The sequence below is a fragment of the Pinus tabuliformis genome, chromosome 8, assembly GCF_031772625.1.
Source record: "Pinus tabuliformis cultivar Carrire ecotype Pingquan chromosome 8, CPIR1, whole genome shotgun sequence".
Classification (NCBI taxonomy): Eukaryota; Viridiplantae; Streptophyta; class Pinopsida; order Pinales; family Pinaceae; genus Pinus; species Pinus tabuliformis.
The window spans coordinates 872026094-872050922 of NC_142294.1; positions in this window are offsets into that span (position 1 = coordinate 872026094).

Here is a 24829-nt window from a genome sequence, read left to right on the forward strand (position 1 = left end):
TGACTTTGAGTGACTTTGGGTTGCCATCAAGTCCAAAGGGGGAGATTGTTGGCATTATGACTCAGGTTTGGCACTATGGCACAGGTGTTGTCCTTGATGGCAACTCACTCAAAGGGCAGATCACAGTTCAAGCTCTCAGAATGAAATAAAATGAGGTATACACAGGTTCATCTTATTAAAGTCGCGTATACACGCGGGTGTACCGATCAGAAGGTGCGTATACGTATGCACGCACTTTCATGCAAAGGAAAGCACGTACATGTGGGAAAAATTATGATTGGTCCATGGTATTGAGTTCGACATATTTGAACCTATGGTTTTGGTCCTTGGTATTGCATTTAAAGTTTTGAACCCAAGTTTTGGGTCTCTAGTATTAGTTCTCAATGGTTTTGGACCATGGTTTGAGTAAGCCTCAGATTATAAAAAGGGAAGGAGATCATTTGGCAAGGGCATTGACTTATGTGTTGAATATCTTGAGAGGATCAAGATCTGGAATACTGGTGATTGGTTGGTGAGTTGCAGTTGGATCTGAATCAAGGAGGAACCTGAACATTACACGATGGTTAAGATCTATCGATGGGTCAAGATCTCAAGGTTTGAATAGTAGTATCATTGTGTGATTTTGATCTATTATATTTGGCGCATGATTAGATCTATAAATATGATAATCTAGGTATAACTGATGTCTGATTAAGTAAAAGGATAAATTATCTTTTATAGATTTGTATGCAGGTTCGACGTAGCGAAGGCGCGTATACATGCAGGTTAAGCAAGTGGAGACTGCGTATACACTGGTTGGTTTTGGCATATCTGCGTACATACGCAGGTTTCTCTTGGTGAAGTAGCGTACGTCTCTTGAAATCTATTCTAGCTGCTTCTGTTTATTGCTGCAGTGTTCTAGGTTCAGAATTGGTGTGTGGTTACTGGTACTGTTTTTTTGGTTACAGCATTCTGAGAAGTTATTGGTTGATTCAGTATTTGTACAAAGGAGATTGGTTGTTGCATATCTACTTGATGTTTGATTGATATTCATGGATCTAGTTTGAAAAATTATGAAACGAGGTCCGTGGAAGAAAAGAGAAGGTTGTAGCCTTCTGTAGGTCAGCACCTACGTACTAGTACCTCAGCTAGTACAAGAGCTAAGGGGGTTGTAGCTCCCTTCCAGGAGGAGCTGGAGAATGAGAGAAGGTTGTAGCCTTTTGCAGGTTGAAGCCTGCATACTGGTATAAGACTGCACCAGTACAGAATCATTGTAAAAAGAATTTTCTAATTGAAAGAAGATAGAGACATATTGCAGCAGGTGGTTTTCACCCACATTGGGTTTCCACCTTATATCTTGTGTTCTTTTGTGTGACTGTCTGCTCTACTTTTCTGTTCCTGCTTTCTGTTATATGGTTCTGACACACAGATTAATGATCAACATCTGAAGAATAAATTAAATTATAAGTCTAGAAGTTATACGCGAGTTTCATTAGTCAGAGTTGTGTATACACGTTGTTTCCATCAACTAAAGTAACGTATACAAATTTTTGTATAAATTAAAAAGAATTTAACTTAATAATACTGATTCACCCCCCCCCCCCTCTCAGTATTATTTTCAACAACCTCGCCCAAAAAGTAATATAGGACACTAAACCACATAAGGTAGTTGTAACTAGCCATGTTTCACAGGAAATTGATATTGTTATATGCCTCTTAAGTTGCTAATGAAACTTTATCCGTAATTGTTTTTATTTATCTGCCTTTTAAGTTGTTGATGAAACTTTATGCCGAATTGTTCTTACTTTTTCCAAAAAGGAAGAGATAGTTCTTTGTATTAAAGCAAGGAAGTATAGTAAAAAATGATAGATCTAACATTTTCAGTAGTTTAATGGGCATTGATATAATAATATTTATATAGATTTTGCCCAGAATTGTCATAACATATATCATATCTATACTCTTACAAAACCTAAGTTCCACTGCAAATTTGATACAACAGGCATATTAAAACTGTGATTACCAGGACAAAGACTTTTGTACAAAAACTAAGTTCACCACTAAAGACAAAATTGACTGACCATGAAAATTCACAACACTAGATCACTGAGATATGGACCTCTGTGCATAAAAATGACTGAGCAAGTTAAAGAGATAGAAGTTGATGGTTGGAGGGAACCGGTAATTGCCCTCTCCATTAGAGATAATTGTCTTGAAAATTTTCCACAGTGATAACACCTTCATCTTCCACAGGGCCTCTTTTGGATAAGGCATTTGCCCTGCAATTCAACTCTCTGTGGACATGTTGGAAAGTGAGATGTTGCAAGTGCTATTTCAGAAATATGATTCTCTCCTTCCAACAAAGAATATTTATAGCTGTGAGTTGATATCTTCCTTGGGGCCACCCAACCACACACTGAGAGTCTCCTTGCACATGAATTGGAACCACTTTCATGGATGCAACAACCAGAAGAAAAGTCTAACAAGCTAATATCTATACTTTTGTATTGGAACCCAATCCCATATTCAGATAAATTTGCATCAAGATTTTTCCAGGGAGATAAATAGCAACACCACCGCCGCAGACTCCATTCTGTTGAGCTGCATCAAAAAAACCGGAGTTGTCTGCAAAGAAATTGAAGGGAGAGGCTATAATGCGCTACGATATGGGATTATTTTGTTCCAAATAATCATGGAAAAAACCAAGAATATGTGGAAGGATCCTCTGGATGCTAACAAGTTGATTTTCACAAACCAGTTTATTATGAATTTTTCAAATGCCCCAAGCCACATAAATTGGAAGGAACTTATGAATCCCCATATTTTTGTCCCACGAGAGTAAGAAAGTCTCCAAATAGCTCATTGGACCAGAAACCCGAAGGTTGTGTTTTATGATGACTTCCTGCCATAAAGCTTATGCAAAAACATATTGAAAAAATAAATGCTCAACTGATTCAGGCCCTTGTTTACATAGAGCACAAGCGTTCGACCCCAAGAAACCACAGTTGAAAGATTTTCCCAAGTTAGAATTGAGCTTTGGAGGAATGTCCCAAATCTAAATTTTTTTATTCCACCATTTAACCTACGAGACCATATTTTATTCTGAGAACATAGGCTAGCTTAGTCGAGATTTGGCCCGTTGTTGGATTCTTTTGTCATACAATGGCATCTTTCCTGTCATTAGGAATGAGACCACTGAGAAAATTTTAGGGTGAAACCCTACCACTCCATTGCCAGATTACCCTGCAGATCGAAGTCCACAGAGGACTTCCATTTTCCATTAAAATTCCCCCCCGGAACCTGGCATGAATCAAGCATGACTCAACCTTGATATGACATCTGAATTAAGTTGATTAAATAGGTCCTGTGACAATTTTAAAAAAGTTGTTCCTCCAATGAATGGTTCCATTCCAATCTTGATGTTGTTACCATCACCGGGGTTCCATGCTAGCCATATTTTTATCCAAGGTAGCCACGTAATTGTTCTTGCTTATCTGCGTGGAAAACAGATCACATTTATTATGTGACATTTAGATTTTTTACATAATATTTTTTACAAATGCAAATCCATGATAGGAATGGATGCAAGTAACGGGGACCTGACCATCTTACAATCTGTTTTGCAGATAATCCAGACGATCCTCAACTCTGGGGACTTTGACCCAAACAAGTGAGTTTGGATTGTTCGTTGCAATTCGAGAACATGAAGTTGGAATCATTAGCAATCATCTCAATATTTTATAATTAAACTTAAAAATTTAAACAATCTTGTATCATCTTTTTTCTTATAAATTTTTTTATTATTTAAATTTAGATTAATTTTAATGATAAGTTAATTTGGAAATAATTGTGTTACTAGATATGTTTATTATAAAATAAGGTTTTAATTTAATTTAATTATCAATAATTATTGCGTACCATAGAGATTTAATGTTTATAAAATATTTTAGAATGTTTTAAATAGTATACACAAGTGAAAGGGTAAGATTTATTTTCAAAGTAGTTATAACTATTTTGTCCTTTTAATTCAATTCATTAATTAAAAAAATGTCATATGAAATGAGTTATCATTTTTTGGGCACACAGTGTTAATGAATCATTGTATTATTGTAACAAAGCATATTTACAAATTAAGAATAACCATAATAAAATAGGGGTGAATCTCTATAGTTAATAATCTTGTTACATGTCTTTTTTAAATGTATATATGTTTAACTTACATATTAGTTCCGTTTATCATTAACAATAATGATAATAACAATAACTTTAACTTTTAATAAATTTATAATTTTTTATTTTTATTTTTAGCAACTTGAGATGTATGATAAAGTAAGTATTTTGATGCTTATTATGGATTGATGTCTATAGACATTTACCAACTATTTAATTTATAAAGTTGCGCAAGTTAACTTTGAAATAAAAGTTCAAAGTTGTTTAATAAGATTTCAAAGATTAATTTATTTCATATTTTTAAATTGATTTGAAGATTCAAAGAAGTTCAAACATTTTTTAATGAGATTTAAAAGAATATATTTTTTAATATTTTTAAAAACTTTTACAGGAATAATTTTATTATTAAGTCAATCTACAAGTTTACTCACTTAAAAGTTCAATAAGGCTCAATCCAATAGAACAATATTAGTAGGCATGAAGTCATTACAACAATATTTAGCAAGGCATTATAGTTCATCATGTCACTTGGTAGAGATTTGAACCTAGGTGCGGAAGATAATAACCATTACGTGAAACCACCTGAAATAACTCCAATTAATTGAAAAAATAGTTTTTATTTAAAATATTTATTATTTATTTTATTTTAATACAAAAAATAATTTTCTATTTCAAACATTAAAATATTTCATAAAATTTAAAAAAACAATATTTGTGTGTGTGAGAATATGTAACCACCACTTGTCTTGTGGGAGAGTCTTAGGCTCTACCAGAAGGAGTTTGTTTCTATTGTTTAAGAGTTTGATGAGGCCTAGTTAATTGAGAAAGTCTCTCCGACTAGTTAGCGTCCTAATTTGGAGTGTGGTTGAGATATTTTCTCAATAGAGTGATTGAGTCCAAGATAGTGCTCATATCTTGAGCCTAAGTTTCTTGTATTAATATTTGTAACATTTCTATCTAAATGGAGGCTTTTGTGAGTTTGAGTTTCTTGTATTAATATTTGTAACATTTCTATCTAAATGGAGGCTTTTGTGAGTAGAGTTATTCACATAACTGTCTTTTGAATCCATCACATAAATCTTTTAGATTGCTTATGCATTTCAAACCAACTATTATGGTTCATCTTCAAGACGATTAGATGAAGAGAATCTAGTCTAATAGGAAGAATAAAAAAGGGGGATAATTCCTACAAGTTCAAAGATTAGGTCAAAGGTCAAAGAAAATAATTGTTAGGAAATAAATAAAATAAAAATTAAATGATTAAGTCAAAGGTTAGAGAAAATAGTCATTAGGAAATAAATAAAATAAAAAATAAAAGATTATAATAAATAAATAGAATAATTAAACTATTATAAAAGGCTAATAATACATAAATATATCCTAAGTCAAATAACTTATAAGTTTAATAATATTCAGGGTTAAATATGCAATAATTTAAATAATAACAATATTCAATAAAAGAGAAGTTTTCAAGTGTGAATTTTTGGAAAGTTTTCCAGTTTATTTTTCGATCTAATTTGTCTAGAATCTGATAGGAATTCATTGAAATCACATGTTTGATGGGTGAACTCTTCACAATTAAAGTGCCCCGGGGTTTTTGAGTGTGTTGAATCCATATATGCAGTCAAAAAACCAATTTAAACAGCACAAATCAAGACTTGGCTACAATTATTTTTGTCGGATTTTGGCCAGAAATCTATCAAAAACTCCAAGAAGTCGCACTTAGAGACTACTCCTTCAACAAATACATAAGAATCCTAATACCAAGGAATATAAATTTAGGTTATTAATATTAAGGGGCAATTATTAAAAATAAAAAATATGGGGTAATACTATGGGTCAATAATATTAGGGGCGACAGGAGTGCGAGGGGTGATACACTACCCTTAAGAATATAGAGAGACTAGCTACACATGGGATTTAGGCATAGCCACAAACAACAAGGTTGAATTCCTAGCATTGTAGAAAGGATCAGATATCACCAAGAACAAAGGCATAAGAAAAATCAATATTATTGAGTACTCTATGATAGTTATTAGAATGATTATGAAGTCACAAATGACAAAGGATTCTCTCTTCCACCCTATAGTGAAAAGAATACTTCTTTAGTTGAAAAAAAATGAAGAAATCTTCCTCTATCATGTGCTAAGGCATTTAAATGGAGAAGCAATCTAGCTAATCAAGGAGTGGAATTGGGCATTAGAGCCTTGGAAATAAATGGAACTGGCCAAGGTTTTGACCACATGCCATAAGCATATGCAAATAAATTTGGAAAAAAGAGCCAACAAGGATGGTATCAAATGGGAATCCCAATGTCAGGCAATAATCCCTCGTGTGCATGAATGATTGGGAATGACGTTGTTTGAGATTCCACTTGAAGGTTCAATCTTTGTACGTGGTATTTATGGGAAAATAACTATATTTCCCATGCACGATCCAGCGACGATCCAACTAGGTTGAGGGACATATGGAAGGCACCAATCTTCGACATCGGGGGGTTTACATTGAAATGTATTAAAAAAGCAGGATCATCTACATATCTCCCCTCATGTCTCCATTAATTCTTGCAGGGAATGTTGGTTGAGTTTCTAGGGAAGGACAAGCCTGTGTTAGATATGGAGATTAGTGAGTATTCCGGTTTAATGGTGATAGAGGAGCATAATGGTGGGTGTCTAGATGAAGAGGGTGTATATATGTTGGTTCCACGCGAATTTTGGGCATCCCTGTCTCATTTTTCTTGGTGTTATACTCACATTAGTGTGCTCTTGTATCATTTGTCGATGGCATCAGAAGGTGACCAGCACTTGGAGTCTTCAAGTTGTTCATGGGTTGAATTGATCTCTTGTCCTGTAGGTTAGAGCTATATGATAATGACAGGGAGGAGAAGGCTGCCCAAATAGATGCAAAATTTGAAATTTTGGAGGTGAGAGTGGAAAGGAAGATCATCAAGATGGAGGTGGATTTGATGTCCAACAGTGCATATATTTCTAGTGGTGCTTTATTCGCAAAGGTCCACAAACTCCTGGTTGGAAAATCTAATCCCGGAAGGAGTAGCAAGAACTTCCGGGTGATGGCACCGCTGAAACAAGAGTGGGAAAAGGAAAAGTGGTTTTCAAGGCAAACAAGGATGAACTCGAGCTCTCAAATTCTGCTTAATTTCAGTTAATATATGTATTGCAAATATGGTTTTTGTTGAGTCAATTTTGTCGAGTATATGGCAGGTATCAATGTAGAATCTTAGTTCAAAGGGTCGATAGAGCCAAAAAAACTATACTCTGGATTTACTGCAATATGAAAGCAGCAAAGATCATTGAATCTAGTTTTGTAATATTTGATGTAAATGGTTCTGGTCATGTAATCCAAACTTTATAATAGAAATATAATTGTTTTGTTTTAAAAAAAAATGCGAGTCAATAATATTATTTAAATTAATATAATAAAGCATTAATACAAATGCCCATGGGGCATAGAATAGACAGTGATGGGGTGTATTGTTAAGTCACTTTGTGATGTGAAGGTCACCTATTCGAAACTCCGTGGGAAAAAATGCAACCATGTTAAGGGCTAGTGCGATCTAGGCCAAGTGTGATCCCCATGTGAATTTGACGACTTAGATGCCCCTAGGTCACAGTTTCTCAAGCCACAGGTCAAGCCTAATGTAATCTTTGGAGAACTCAAACAACTTGACAAATAAATAAAATATTAATAAAAATAGTTAAATATTTAAGGTAAGTTAATATTAACTACCTATAATATCAATTTATTATAAATAAATTATTATTATTATTAAATCAATAAATCAATATTTTGGATAAATAAAATCCTACGCAGAAGAATATAAAAAATAAGGAAATTAGTATTAAATTGTCATATATATATATTATGATAATAAAATTAATATATTAATAATAACAAGAATAGAAATTGATAATACTAAAATCACTCTATAAATACAAATATATAATATTAATATATTAATGATAATAATAAATCAAGAAAAATGAAAACCAAAATTAGAAATAAATAATAATAATAACCCTTAAAAAAGAATAGAAAGAAAAGGAGGAGGGGACAAGATTTAGGAGGAAGGAGAACCAGAATAGAGAGCAGGAATCCAATTCCTGTTAATCTTCCAACCATCATATATGTTCAAATTGCTAGAGAGTTTTTCAATTCCAATAGCTTCTCTGAACTTCTTGTGATGATGGTGATTTATCTTAGCCAGGATCTTGAAGTCTTCAATGCAAATATGGTGCTTGGTTTTCATAGCATGCTTCGCAAGAGCACAGGGATGTGATCTACGATGCTTAATATTAGCTATATGCTCTTGAATCCTTTGCTTAGCATATTACCCTGTTTCGCCAACATAGGGAGCACCACATGAACACAGAATTAAGTAGATGTATTTCATGTTATTTGATTAATTAGATGTAAGTAAAGTTATTTTGGTATCAGAGCTAACCTTGAGCTTGACTCCCTCACGAGAGGGCCCAAGGTCATATGGTTCATAAGAAGAGTAGAATATTATGTGTTCTGCGTATTTGTTTGTCCATCATAATTATGAGAAATATGTATTGTTAGATGTGAAGAGTTTAGATTCATTGTCATAACAGGGATGACAACCCTTATCTTAATTTCTAATTCTCTAAACTTATTGACATGTTTGTTCGAGCCCACTGTCTTTATCACCGTTTACATAGACAAATGTTAGCGTTATTACCAGAAATGTTTATGGCCGAAAAACGTTTCCATACGAAAACCTATATTATACCCTATAGCTCTCTATGTTTCATATATATCCTTGCTCCATTTAGTGCAGAGCTCGAGGAATGGGATTAGTGACCTACAATGCGTCAATGGGTCTCATGGAGAGACACAAATACAAAATGCATAAATCCATTTCTAACACCAATAATTTACCACGCAGCCTAACGACGTTGGAAACCCTAGTTTCCACGCTTTTAATGTTGAGGGAAGGTATAACATGGCAATGGCTAACGAGCCTGCCATAGGACATTGAATGTCCGCTTAGCTGCATACTCCTTAAGCCGATAACACACGCGCGCGGGGTGAGTTGATAAATAAAAAATAGCGGCGGTGTGTTATCGGCTTAAGGAGTATGCAGCTAAGCAGGCATTCAATGCCCTATGACAGGCTCGTTAGCCATTGCCGGTATAACATGGCCTGAGTTTCAATAAAATTGTATTGAAACTCAAAATCTCGTTATAAGTTGGATTTGTAAAATACGATAAAATTATTGAAGTTAAGATTTTTTTATATTTTTGTTTGTTTTTTTAATAAAATATATTTATTATATCAATCAGAGAAATATATAAAAACAATTTTAATATAAAACAAATAAATAAAAATTATTTTAATATATAAAATAGTAAGGAAAAAATATGTATCAGTTTTAATATAAAACAAATAAATAAAAAATATATATGTAAATAAAAATTATTTTAATATATAAAATAGTAAGGAAAAAATACGTGTATACAAAAAATGAATGAGTGAATTAAAAAAGTTATAGTGGGTTCAACATATTCATTCCCCACGCACATAAATAGTTGATTTGATATATTTATATTAATATTTTATTAGGTTATAAATTTAAATTAATTATTTATTATTTAATATAGATAAAATAATTAGATATTTATATTTATAATATATATGTTGATTTATTGAAAGTTAATATATTGAGAAGATGTATTGTTAAATAAATTTTATTTTATGAAGATTGTTTTAGTTTTATGAAAATTATTTTAATATGTTTGTGGTGTTTATGAAATAGTTGTATTTGGTGTAATAGTGATAGCTGATTTGATCAAAGTTACGGATTTTTCATAAATTTTTGTTCAAATTAAAAATAAAATAGTTAAATTTATTGTCAATTAATAATAATAATTATTTCCCCGATGGGGGTGATTAATGAAGTGGATATTGTTCTTGAAGGAACACATGGGCATTCATGAGGGGCGTGTGCCCGCAAGTGCGAGGACCGACCTCCCCATCCTCTCCATGCACCTTCTGCACGAGAGCATATATTGAACCTTGTGTGAGATTTCATTTCGTCTTAGATTTCGCAGGAGGTGACGTACGTTGGAAATTTATGGAGGGTGGCGCGGTCTGCTATCAGACATTCGAAGGTTGGTTGTGGTATGGAATTAGTAATGTGAGTTCTGAGCAGGGAAGTGGTTGTTTCCACGGGCACCCTGTTTGGGAGGGGTGGTGTCACGCCCCTATACTGGCAGTACTCTTCCAACCGCACTATAGCGAGGTGCAACACTACCAACCGTTTTCTTTTCACCAATACTTACGATTGTAGACTACGCCTAACATTCCATACTTAGTTTATTTTTTTGTTACCAAGTATTATCTTTGTCCTTTATACAGTGAAAGCCCATAACATTCACATAAACAGCATTATACAATAGAAATGCACAACAGTATAAAGGGAGAGGCAACTCCCTGCAATATGAGTCTGCCCGAACATTCACATAAACAGCATTATACAATAGAAATGCACAACAGTATAAAGGGAGAGGCAACTCCCTGCAATATGAGTCTGCCCGAATCAATATATATAATCTTCTTTTATAAGTACAAGTTAAATCTTGGGAAACCCCAAATTTACACTTAGCCAATTTTCAACTTTCGGCAAACTTGGTTGTCCAGCTTGTCGACACCTCCACACACGGTCGCCGCACGACTCACCAACCCTTCGTTCTCGTCGCACGATCGTGTTGTTTGCCCAACTTGGGCGCGCCTCGTCGTAACCAAGTCGCCACACACAGACGCCTCCGCACGGGTCACACCTTCGTTCACAACCTCAACACTTCACCGTTTCCACCATTTCGTCGTGCACGACACGCCCTACCCAAGTCACCCATCCGCACGATTATTCGTTTCGGCATGCACGACGCACCCTCGCCCATCCGCACATCCACCCGAACAACTTCACTCGAGTCGCCACACGACTTCACCGGGGTCGCCACACGACTTCACCCGGTTCGCCCGAACGACTTCACCCGGGTCGCTCAACGACCTCACCCGGCTCGCCCGAACAACCTCACCCAGGTCGCCCGAACGACCTCGCCCAAGTTTCCTGCCCGACGACCTCGCCCGAGTTCTGCCTGAACGACCTCGCCCGAGTCCTGCCTAAACGACCTCGCCCGAGTTCTGCCCGATGACCTCGCCCGAGTTTCCTGCATGAGTTTTTTGCCCGAGTTTCTCACTCGAGTTTTTCACCCGACTTTTCTGAACGAGTTTTCCACCCGAGTTCCACCCGTCATGCGGGCTCATCCACGCACCGCAGAACTCCTTATTCGAACTCGTGTTGATTGAATGATGGTTGTTTGCCTCCAAACACCCTCCAATATATACGGGTGGGTGGTGGGTTATGTCACCCAGTCGACACACGCCCAATGCCCAAGCCGACTCGTTCAACATGTTGCCTTCGCCCGAGTGGAGGGTCGACTCGCCCAACTCGTGGGACCACCCTCACAACTCGCCCAACATCGTATAAAATCGCCTCTTGGATCATTCATTTCGCATTTCGCACAAGTCCTTCGCACGGTGGAGTCGCCCTGCCCGTCGCACGGACCGCAAGTCCATACAGGTGGCATCTAAGCCGGACGTCCCCTCCTCCGCTTACGGGTGTGCATTCTTGCCAATTGCCAATTTGGTTCTTGATTTAAGGTTTTACGCACAGGAAAATACCTGGTTGTTTGATTCTGGTGGTGCTTTGTTGGTCTTGCTGGGGTCTGGTGTTATCTCCTTCGTGCTGGAGTGGAATTAGATACAGAGCCTCTAACAATCCTTTCTCGGGGTCTTATCGGGCTTGCAGTGTTTGTGGAGAAGATACATTGGTTTCTGGGTGGTCTGGTCTGCGTGGGTTCTTCTTAAGGAGCGGGACGGTGAATTGCATGTGGTTGTGGTAAAATTGTGGTCTTTTGCATTCATTCTGGACCAGTTGGCGGTGGTCAAGCTGGTGGGGGTGGTGTGTTTTTCCTCAGTGATATTTATGGTTTGGAAAGCTCGCCATTAGTTAGTCTTTGTTCATCCCTGTGGTGTTGGGATGATCATCATGCGTCCAGTTCCCCGTTTGCCCCGCTCCTCATCCCAAATAAAGCATAATTTGGGCAGCTCTGTGGGTGGTGAGAGTATCTCACCATTAGAATTGGTGTCCCATCCCACTAGCTCCAGGCGAGAAGGTAACATAGGTGGTCGCTCAGGTAAGGCAATCCCTAGTGGTCGAGGTGGTGGCAGGGTGGGTTGCTCTGGTCGAGTGGGTTTTGAAGTTTGTGGTGGTAGCAGTCGGGGTGGCTCGATAACTGGACGCAGGGGTTGCACACTGTGGGGCAGTAGCGTGGTGGTTTGGCTCATCGCGGTGGTTCGGGGAGACAGGGAATGGCTCATCATGTGGGACGTGGGCAACGACAGACCTATTGTGTTACGCATTGTTGGGATTTGATTCAATCAGTTCTTGAATGCCTGGAAACCTCAGAGCGGGTGATGCAGGAGGAACACGCTGAGCTAATGGATACTTTGAACAAAATGCACTATTTTCAGTGCCATGTCCGAGAGCGCGTAGTGGTGGTCTAGCGGGGCCAGAACATGTTATCCGAGAAAGTAGAGAAGTTGGAGGCCTAGATGGCCCATTTCAAAGAGCACGTTCAATGCTCCTTCCGTCCTCCTCCTCCTCCTCCTCCAGGAACAGCTTCGGACAACCCAACCTCCTTCAACTCTGATGACTAACATGGTTATAGGTGTTTTACTTGTTTTGTTTGTTTACTAGTGCTTCTAGCCTCTCAAGTTATGGACTATGTCTCTTCATGTTTTTCTGTTTCTTTGTCATAAACTGATAGCAGTAGTCAATAAACCTGGTTAGGATGAGACTACTTGTGCTCTACTACTGATGTGCTTCTTTTGAAAGAATGAATAAAATCTTGATTTACAAAAAATAAAAACAAAAAAATAATATTAAATTAATAATTTAAAAACAAATCAAAAATAATATCATATTTAAAAAGTAATAGATTAATTATAGCTTTTTTGGATTAGTATTTTATATATGAGATAATATAATAAAAATTATGATTATGATACGATAATTTGTTTATATATATATATATATATATTAGAAAATATATGATGAAATAAAATATTGAAATTAAATTAGAGGGAAAAAAATAAGTTATCTATAAGATGAACGAATACCTTCCTATTGATCACTTGCATTACCTTTTATTTGGTAATTTTCTTTTAACATTTCGTGGGGTGTGATTTATATGTTTTTATGAGATATTTGCTAAGAGAAATTAATAATGTCTTTGTATTTTATTTATTTAACTAATAATGTTTTATATGAGATTTATTAAGATATGATTCAATATAGTAAGAGATTTGATTAATTGGTAATGTTTTTATACCAGATTTGTCAAGAAATAATTTAGTGAAATGATTTCAATAATTTTTTGAAACTAGAGAATTACCAATATATGAGAGCATTTTTCCAAGAATTGCAACTATGAGATTATGAAATTATAGGACTTCATGAATATGAGTAATTTTAAGGTTTATTATTACATTTTAGATATGATGAAGCTTGAATAATTAAGGAAGGGAGGATAAAGGAATTTGGAATCTTATTTACAAGGGCCATGAAATATAGATATGACCAATAAATAGTTATAATTTGTGGGCAAAGACATTTTAGTAATTATTTTATGTACTATTTTTCTTTTATAGTTGTCCTCCTAATGAGATCTTTTGATAATGTTAATGAAAGTAACAACCCAGTAATCATGGCATAATTTGCAAATGCAATTCTAGTTGATATGAATGGTGGGTTCAAATGTAAAATGGATTTGAGATGATTGTTGAACCTTACTCCTAATTAATTGTTATTTGATTATCTTGCTTTGAGGACGTTGCATCTTGAAGATGAAAAGAATGGTGATAAAAGCTGAAATATGGACATTAAGAAAATACCATTAGATATGAAGTAACATACAATCACATAATACTCCTTGGAAAACATACAATCACATAATATGCTAAATTGATCAACGTAACATGTGAAAGTAATGAAGACACTAGCCATTGAGGCAAAGATGTGGAGATGATCAATAAATCCCCATGGATATTCCATTGGAATAATTCATCATAGTAGCTCTGATAAAATATTGAAACCTTTATTGTGAATGTTAATTCCTTTTAGATCTCAGATTCTTTATTTATTGTTTGTATGCTTAAAAATAAATTAGATGAAATGTGACCAATATAGAATGAAAATAAATACACAACCAACCAAAATGGGCACAATTTTTTCCCTTGGATACCCTTAGGGGAGAAAATCTAGTTAGAAGGTGAGGTTGTTTTTCTCTCTATTCTCTAGTATGGGAAAACATGTAGATACAAAGAAAGAGGTGCTATCTATTGAGTTACCTAAGACCTATGGCTTGTTTTTCTACAAAATATTAACCCCGTTTGTTTTTCTCTTTAACTTCCCACACTCGGTTGCTTTGCTAAAATATGGAAAAAAATACAATAGCGTCGAGTGGAACCACTACTCCTCTGTGTGTCCTAGTATTTAACATAATCCAATAATTAACTAGGGGTAAGGTTTGACTCCCTCAACCCTCAAGTAGAGTTATAATTTTGGACCTTCTAGAGTCTTTTTGAAAGTCCACACATGGATAGCCCCATATGCATGAGCAATAGGGGCTAATGTGACATCCACTTGTACCATGGTGGTTGATATGATAGATCAACTTGCAAGAGGCATAAATTTTGCATATAAACTTCTAGCACCGGAGGGTCTCACACAAGTAAGAGTTTTTTGACCCCAAAAAACGTCATTTAATGCCTCAAAATGACTCTGGGAGGTTTTAGACCTCAATTTTCCAAACTATGATCCATTAATAAAATGAACCTGCAAGTTGATTCCTCTAATTTTTCCACTCTGAAAGCATTGAGATAGATGCAAAATAATATAGTAATATAATCTATATCATGAGAAATGGTATTGCAATTCCCTAAGGTACATGTGATAAAGTCAAAATTGGAAGAAACTTACCCTTCAAATGATAGTAAACCCATGAGAATATAGAAAAATAAGTATAAAAAAATGAGGTTTTTAAGAGTTGAATGATGATAACCTATTGTAGTGCTCATAACCAAGACCAATCTAGAATGATGATACGAACATGAAAGAGTAATAAATAGATACATAAAGTGAATATGTGGAATTTTCTCAAATGTGTAAGGAATCAACCAAAATGTGATGTAAGCTTTTGGAATTAGGGAATAGTCATGATGAAATAACTTAGCACTCTAGTGATATCTTGTCAATGAATAACCATGTGGCAAGTGGTTATGGAATCACATAAGTCATGTGTGGTCAATACTTCATATGTGGCAAATGAAATAAACTATGTAGACTAATGAGCAAACACCTAACATGAAGTGTATGAAGGAATGTTGTAAGAAATCCTATAATGAGACCTTGAGAAGGATTATGCATAATTGAAAAAATAAGTGATAATCGAATAATGGTATTGGCACGAGAACGATGACCCCAAAAGTGGCAATGGGTCTGTCAGGAACACATGTTCATAGGAATGTGTGCTCATTTCTAGGAATGCATATGTGTTCCTATGCGTCTAGGCTTTGTAAGGCCTCGCTACCAACCATGATGTATGATTTGAATATTATCTACCCATGGTATTTAGCCATGGTATTGAATGATGTAAAGGAAGGCACCTGGAATATTATAAATAATGAGCCTCACCTTACAAAACGATAGATTGGTCCATTGTGATGTAATGATCAAAATTTTATCTCATTTAATAAATGGTTATCTTTAATGGTTTTCATTCCTTCCACATGTTGGATGTATTCAGTGCGTATTAGTTTTTCAATTTTTTTCATGATTAATTTGTTGGAAATTTTACATTTTCCCACCCTCTTCTCTCAACATTCAAGGTTCTTGGATATTAGCCCTCAAGATCTAGATGAGTGGTATCAGAGCCAAGTTATGACTCCATGGAAATTGGGGTTTTATAAAGGTTTCTAGGATGGATCCATCGAATTCATGACATAAATTATTATGATCATAACCATTTTGGATGCAATTTTCACCTTCTGTCCCCAACATCTGGTGGAGTGACATCCATGAATTTGTTCTCGGGAAATTATTTCTCGTCGTCTATCACATGCATCAACTAAATCAGAGCTATTGGTACTTGGATTGGATGAAATTGGAGATGACAAAAATAATGGAGACAGGATCCTCACCCCATATATGCTTCAAGAGCTTCTGGAGAGTTCTCAAAACCTCAAGGGGGAAATGTTAGCCTACCTTTACTGTGATAAACATTAACTAGTGCATGGGTGCAGAACAATGTATAGCCATATTTGCACCTATGCTCCAACAATAACTTATTCATCATAATTAATAGGGAAACATTTTTTTTGGACTACAAGAACAACATGGTAGTGAAGATGCATCTAAGTATGCTTATCGAGGTTCCGAAGAATTAACTCTCCATGGGGCCTTCCATCATGCTTCCTCTCTCTAACAGATAAGGAATATTTTGAATTGAAGGATGATGAATCAAACTCTATAGAAGAACAAAACAAGAAGGGGCCATTCCCTTTTACAAACAAACAAACAAACAAAAAAGTTGTCACTTCAAACACTCACCAAAACCACCATTATAAACACCTTCAACAATCTCATATCATTGAACAATTCACCATACACACCAGTAGCAATCCATCACACATTAACAACCAACACAATTGCACGGTTGCACTCTTTACCTTGCAAATTCAATTCTGCTAATAAAGGAATTTGAACTGATATTTTGGAATTAAAACTTTAGTTATCTTGCACTTCAATGCTTGCATGAATCTTTTATTTTTTCCTTTGTCTTGCTTCTGTCAAGTCATTTGTATTTTCTCTCCAAGTATTCAAATACTCCTCACCTATTTCTTCTTGAAAAACTGAGCTTAACTACTCAATTTTGCTATTCTAGAAGTTTTATAGGATTTAGCAGTGCTCCTTCTAATTATGGCGCTTCTCCAAATTTAGTTGAACTACTACATAAGTTCCAAATAGTCCATTGACACTATGTTTGTTGCTAACTAGTTCATGCCTTTGTTTTATATTAATTTTCGTGCAGCTCCGCTAAACAACAAAATCAAGTTGCTGACTCATTCATCCTTAAGCCTTCAATATAGGCCCAAGCACTTTAATAAAATTTTGTTGCTTATTATTTTGTGGGCCCATTACAATATAGCCCAAATGATTCCAAATATAACTCTATCGACCCAAGTAATTTGATATAAAAACACTGCATAACACCTTCCATTGGCCCCTTGTGCTTTAGGCCCTGAGAGCTTATTTTCTTTTATAATGTCTCCACACCCTCAGTCTTCATGCCACAAAAAAACTTGACCTATTCCTTCATCTTTAGCTCAATCTTAATTCCTTCCGGGATTACATGCATGTGTGGGTCCACCCTGCGCCTTTTCTGATTGGTCCTGACTGTATTGTCACCATGTCCTAGAACTCTATCAGCCCAGAGCCTTTCTACCACATTCAGTTAACTACCGAGGTCTAGGGACTAGGATGAGATGTCCCGATGGGTACCACCACTGCACTCTTCAATCAATAAATGACAAGTCGGGATGACTTGTCTCTAACAACAATCGTGTGTTCCCGACGCTTACTCAATCCAGAGCTCTTCGCTTTTTGTAGCTTATTTCCCTCCAAGGTTTGAGGACCAAGATGACATCATGCTTACATCATCGATGCCATGTGGTGCCATCTAAGTGGTGACATGTATCGCTCATATTTAGCCCACTAGGCCACCCAAAAACATTGAATCTGCATGCCATGTGTCCCATGTACCGATGTCATACTGACATCATCTCAGCCCAATAAAATGTTTCCATGTTAGCTCGACTTTAATCATCCCAGGCCTCATCCTTTTGTGGTGCACCTTGCTCTTCCAGGAAAGGTCTCTCAAGTTGAGTTGTCCCATGGGGACCTCCCACTTTAAACTTTCGCTAATGAAATGCCTACTCTTCTATGCCTTTGGCCACTCATGCATCAGCCTGGGCTTGCATCATCCCAGGAGCTCCCTCTTTGTGTGCTTTGATTCCTTCCGGGGTACCCCCACCAAGATGAGTTGTTATACAAGCTCCACCAACTACTAATAAAATGCTTTCCGCTACAATGTTTGTCATGCCATGTTTGCTCCGTTCTCCTTTAATAGCTTCGCTAAAAGGCTCTGCTATAACTATGTCTGACTACTAATTTGTACCAACATTGGCCCTTCTTCCAATTTTAAATCTGCAAGTTTAACTTTTTAGGGTAGCTAAATTTGACTGGCAATAAGTTGTGATCCAAGAAGTCATTTTGGAACTTCTTTATACCACTGGAAATCTCTTATAGAGCTATATCCAACGGAATGGTTGCCAACTACTTTTGAGAAGATTTGTTATCCAAGAAATGGCTCCAATTTTTCTACACCTGGATCATCTTTGCCTTTGCCATACTTGATCTAATCTTCATACTTCTTGCTATCAATTCTACTTTTGCCTTCATCCTCATCACCTTTGCCTTTAATGACAACACATTTCTAACTTTCTACCATCATCTCCTTTTCCTTTGCCATCAATGACAACATATTTCTAACATAGTTGTGCCTACGATTGGGGTGGAGAGTGACTCTACCTTCTTTAGTTTCAAATAAATCTTAAAAGCAATTTAGATAATTGTAATTGTCTTCCTTGAATGAAATATTGATATATGTATGTATGTATGTGTATGCTTATAGTTTAATGAATGGTGTTATTAATGGGATTTGGAACATGAATTCGGTGATGAATTACTTCTTTTCTAATGATGTTGGGTTACTAATTGTAATCTTCATATGAATGGGTCTGTGATGTTGAATTAATCATTTAAACTATGTTGACGCTTATTGGGTGCAATATATGGAAGATATTAATGGACCAACATTTAATTGTCAATCCAAGAGTTCGTAAACTTCGAGGCGCATCATTGGAAATGCTAGAGAGAGCCCCTAGCAACCTACAAATCAAATTCTAGTCTAACTTGCGCATCAATCCCAACAAATTAAATTGAATCCTGCACTTCAAAGGAAACTTGAGAAAGCATAAACACCAATCCTGCAATCCATCAACAATTGTAAGAAAACCATAATGATATAATATCAAACCTTAATTATTGATCAATTGAAAACAAGCCCAACCTTTTGACAATTTAAAGAGAAAACCATTCTATTAAATCAATTTAAAGAAACAATGCATAAACTCCAAATTCAATTCCTACACTATGCTCTATGCAAATCAATCAAATTTCACTCTGTCAAAACAATCAAAGTTCTGAAAGAAAATGGAAACAAACTCCTCTCACATGTCCAGATCAATACTGACATTCTAATAAGAAACTGATCTAACAAAGTATTGATATGCATAAGCCCATTATGAAACTAGCTCACAAAAAGATAGAAAAGAGAGATCAACGCCTTAGAATTCAGCCTCTTCGAGGGGGCAACCTCCTTTACATTACACAAATGAACAATTCTTGGATGATACAAATGAAAAGACCTCCTTTCTATATATAGGAGTCTAAGGGGTCATAACATAATCAGAGCCAACATAACAATAATAATGTAAGGGCACAATAATAACAATAGTGGGCTTCTATGGGGCACAATAGTAACAATATGGGCACTACATGGGTACATCAATATAATAAGTGGGTTGTACTAATAACAATAAGGGGTTACACTAGTAGTATAGGGGCCTAACATCAAACTTGGCAATTTGGAAACTGTGCGGATTTTGAGCAGATATGTTGATTTGCTTCTAGAGACCCACACATGCAACCTGGGTGCAATCCAACTCATGGGAAGGTGTTAGAACATCATTTTTAACAAAAACATTTCTCAGATTTTCCTGAAAATGTGTCGATGTACGAAAACCCCAAATCGGTGCAGGAATGCTAGTGTAGGAGCGTTGGTGTAGGAACAGAACTAGGTGCAATTAATTGTTGATGCATATGTATCTTTGATCATGATTTCATATGCCTTCCTGAAACAACACAAGAACCATCATAAATAATCATTTTTATGCGAACCTTATTGAAATAAAGGAGATAGGTTAAATAATGAACACTTATGTGATCATGCTCCAAGTTTAAGCTACTAGCCCAACAATTGTGCAAAATGATAGTAATAACAATGAAAACCATGAGTAAGCATAGGGTGAGAATGTGAATTAAACATGACAATTCCAGGGCCTAACATCCCCCCATGTCGATCATCTTGCATGTCCTCATGCAAGAAAAACCTCTAACAGAGACCAAAGTTAATTAAGATTGTAGAGCTAGGGTTTCTCTATTAGAGTCATGCTGCATTGACTTAAACTATAGGGCTAATTGAGTAAGATAATGTAGGTAAGTTCCATATGATGTTGACTCCCTTTGCATCAAATAAGATAAGGAATAACTGCTACCATAGATTTAATGATGTCAAGACTGATCTTCATTATTTCAAAAAGAATAACTAATGCTAGGAGTACCAAAGGAATGTTAACAATGTCATTACTGAAAGAATAGTGTTATCATGAAATAACCAACCATCAAAATTTTCATAAAGCATCTCAAGAGTAATCAAAATCAGCAAGCCTTCACTTTCAATAGCCTCATTATTATAAATAGAAGTGACATTATTTGGAAGCCAAGGCATTAAAATGGATGGAAATAGGGAAAAAGAAATATGACAAAATGATACCTTCCCAGGATGACCATCTTACCATTACCCAAGTGTATATTTGAAGCTCCTCTTGTTCAAGAAAAGTGAATCACCTACACTAAGGGTCCCACATCCTTGAAAACCTTCATATTTATGAAAGATAGAACTCCAAAGCACATTACTGAAAGGATATTAAAGCCATTCTCAAAGAGATATGATAATGAGTTCAGGGAAAGACAAAAACAACCAGGTAAATCATAGTGTAAAATTAACTTTAATACCACAAGCATGGCCTGCTGCCAGTAGGCGTCTATAGCCTCGACAAGGATGCCTTTTAACCCAATGAAATGCATGTGTCCCATCTATTAGATATAAATTCAGAGTTAATTAAAAGCATTTACATTTTTTAGAAGTTAATTTAAGGCCACTATCCTAGCTTGGTAACCAGCTAACAATAGTGCCATTCACAAGAACTAACAAGAATTAACAAGTCGACTCGTGATGAGACCTCTTGTCTTCCAGTTTTTCAACTGAAAGCCATTACCCTAGCTTAGTGATCAGTAGTGGTAATGTCATTCTCGTTAGGACCCGTGATCATGGTAGGTCGGCTCGTAATGAGACCTCCCATCCCTCAATTAATCATTTTAAAATAAACTCTGATTAACCTTAAATAGGTTACTTAATAGGTGGGGAGGAAATTTTGCTCCTTAATAGCACGGGATGGTGTGAAAAGCTTTTAATTACTAATTAAATCTTTGTCGATTGGTCCTTCTACCCTAAAGACTCATTTTAAAGAAAACATCTCAGATAATGATTGAAAGATTCCTTGACTTGATTGTGCTAGGGTTCTCATGAGAGCTCATTAGGGTTTTATAGGAGTGGTCCACCATAAGAGGCTTTTCATCAATACCTTCAAAGACAAACTTGAAATGATTTCTTGGATGACAGTTTGTTAGAATGAATAGGTCAAAAGTAAGTTTTTAATCTTATGAATGGAAAGTATTAAATATAACAATAACAATCCCCCTAACTGACCCAATGATTAATCTCAACCGACAATCAAAGTCACTTTATAGAATATGAGGCATTAAGAGTGAATTTCTTCTTACAAGTCTTACCACAAGAGTGCTTAATGATAGAAATTCCAATAGTTGTGCCTTAAGAATTGTAGTTTCAAGAGTGCTACTATACAATTTTAATCAAATGAGATTTTTATTCGTTTCTCTTATACTACCCTACCCTAATTTAGAGAGGGGAAGATCTCCTTCAAGTGTAGGAGTACTTCAAACGTAGCCATGTGCGTAACAGAATGCTAAATATATTCACACTCAGTTTTAAAGAATAAACTTCAAGACATACCAGAGTATGAGAACCCAATTGCTTTGATTGATATGGTACCAAGAGTTGTCGAATGATGAGGGAATAAGGTATGTTGATGACTTCTTGAAACCAAGATTCAATGGGATCCACATGTTTATGATTCTCCATCTTGTACAAATCTTCCACAACTGATAATCACCATCTAGGAGGCATAAGGGATCTAGTGAAAGAGAAAAGAGAAACCCCTCAAGTTCGAGCTCAAACACTTTCTTTTCATATTGGCAAGAATGGTTAAAGGAAATTTTAGGGCTTTGAGTTTCAACAACGATTTTAGAACATGTTCTAATTGAAGATTGCTCCTCTGATGGTCTTTGAATTAGATATTCCCCGAGTGAATGTTCTGTAGTGATAGGGGATGTTTCCAAACTCACCTCTTCCCCCAACCTTGAAGATATATCATTATACTCAATAGGGGAATCAATGGGAAGAATAGGTGTTTTAAATTGTTGTGCAACCTGCTGGTTTGGATTAGGGTTTGGGATATGGTTTAGGCTAGGGTTTGGGTTAAGGCTTGGACTAGGATTTTGATTTGGATTAGGATTTGGGTTAGGCTTTTGACTAAGGTTAGGTCTAGGGTTTGGATTGGGGCATGGACTAGCGTTAGGTCTAGGGCTTGGATTATGGTATGGACTAGGGTTACGTCTAGGGTTTGGATTAGAGTATGGATTAGAGTTTGAATTAGGGCTAAGGTATGGGTTAGGATAAGGGCTAGGATATGGATTAGCGTAAGGTTGCATAGGTAGTTGTGACCATGGAGGAGGATACCTTGGTGGTGCATTGGGAAAAAATTGTGGTTGTTTTTGTTGATTTTGCATGAAAGAATGCCCTAGGGAAGGGATCTCAAACCATTCCTGAGGCCATGGGGATATCTGGCTTGAGGATGAGGTCCAAGGAGAGGGCCAATACGACCATGAAGTAGGGCATTCAATTGGAGGAGGATTAAATTTTTTCTTTGAAAATGCATGACTATAAACATGTTGAGGAACCTGCTCAGGAGAATAAGCATTAATCCAAGTATTCAATGATGATAAGTTTCGAGTTATACTTGGAAGTTGATTTGATTCCTTAATTTATTTCCTCGGTACCTTTAGTAATCCTAGAAGTGATGGGCAATGTTCTGTTGCATGAGCCTCTTCACAAATTCTGCAAACTTTCAAGCTACTAAGTGGACACTTTCCAAGGAAGTGTTTCTTTCTACAGTTGGCACAAAAGATCAACATCGGTTCTTCATCCTTTTTTGTTCTTCTTGCAAATCATCCAATGTTGAAATCAAAGATTTAATAATATTGCTTTTATGTTCAAGCAAAATATTAAATTCTACACTTGTCAATTCTTCATTGGATGATTTGTATGACCTTGTAGCACCATCAAAACTCCTCATTGAATGATTCCTAAAAATACCATTTTATTTTTCGCAACTAGCCAACTAGTGTATTCTGTCAGCACAATGGTAATGTATATATAGGGGGGTTCTTACAGCACCCGAGAAATGAAAAACCTTGAAACAACCAAGCTATGCAAGAAAGAAAAAAATTCAAAGAACAAAAACTTGCAAGAGAAACTAGGTGAAAAGCAAACCAAACTGCAATAGGTCACCAAGGTCAATCCCCTAAGCGCTTCCCTGGAAACGGTGCCAAAATGTTGGGTGTAATATAGGGCGGATATTAAAGGACCAACATTTAATTGTCAATCCAGTAGTTCGTAAATTTTGAGGAACAACATTAGAAATGCCAGAGAGAGCCCCTAGCAACCTGCAAATCAAATTCTAGTCTAACTTGCGCATCAATCCCAACAAATTAAATTGAATGTTGCACTTCAAAGGAAACTTGAGAAAGCATAAACATCAATCCTGCAATCCATCAAGAATTTTAAGAAAACCCTAATGACAGAATATCAAACCTTAATTATTGATCAATTGAAAACCAGCCCAACCTTTTGATAATTTAAAGAGAAAACCCTTCTATTAAATCAATTTAAAAAACAATGCATAAACTCCAAATTCAATTCCTACACTATGCTTTATTGAAATCAATCAAATTTCACTCTATCAAATCAATCAAAGTTCTAAAATAAAATGGAAACAAACTCCTCTCACATGTCCAGATCAATACTCACATTCTAACAAGAAACCGACCTAAAAAAGTACTGATATGCATAAGCCCATTCAGTTGAAAATGTGCAAACAGAAAATCACATTAGCACACTGTTGTCTAATTCTTTCATTAATCACAATAACTTCTCTCACGTTAACATGAATAAATTTCAAACCTTTGACTGAGAGTAAAATAAAATAAATTCAAATAGTGAATGCCAAATGCAAAACCAAACAAAGATCTGCAACAAATAGCTATATTATGTTTTAACACAGTCTTCTTGCACTCAATAGGCTTTCTGTACTCAATGTGATTCTAACACTCAGTGTGATTCATGTACTTCACTGTTGCGATTCCTGCACTGTGCACATACCAGAGGCAGGGCCTTAAATAATTATATCTTTA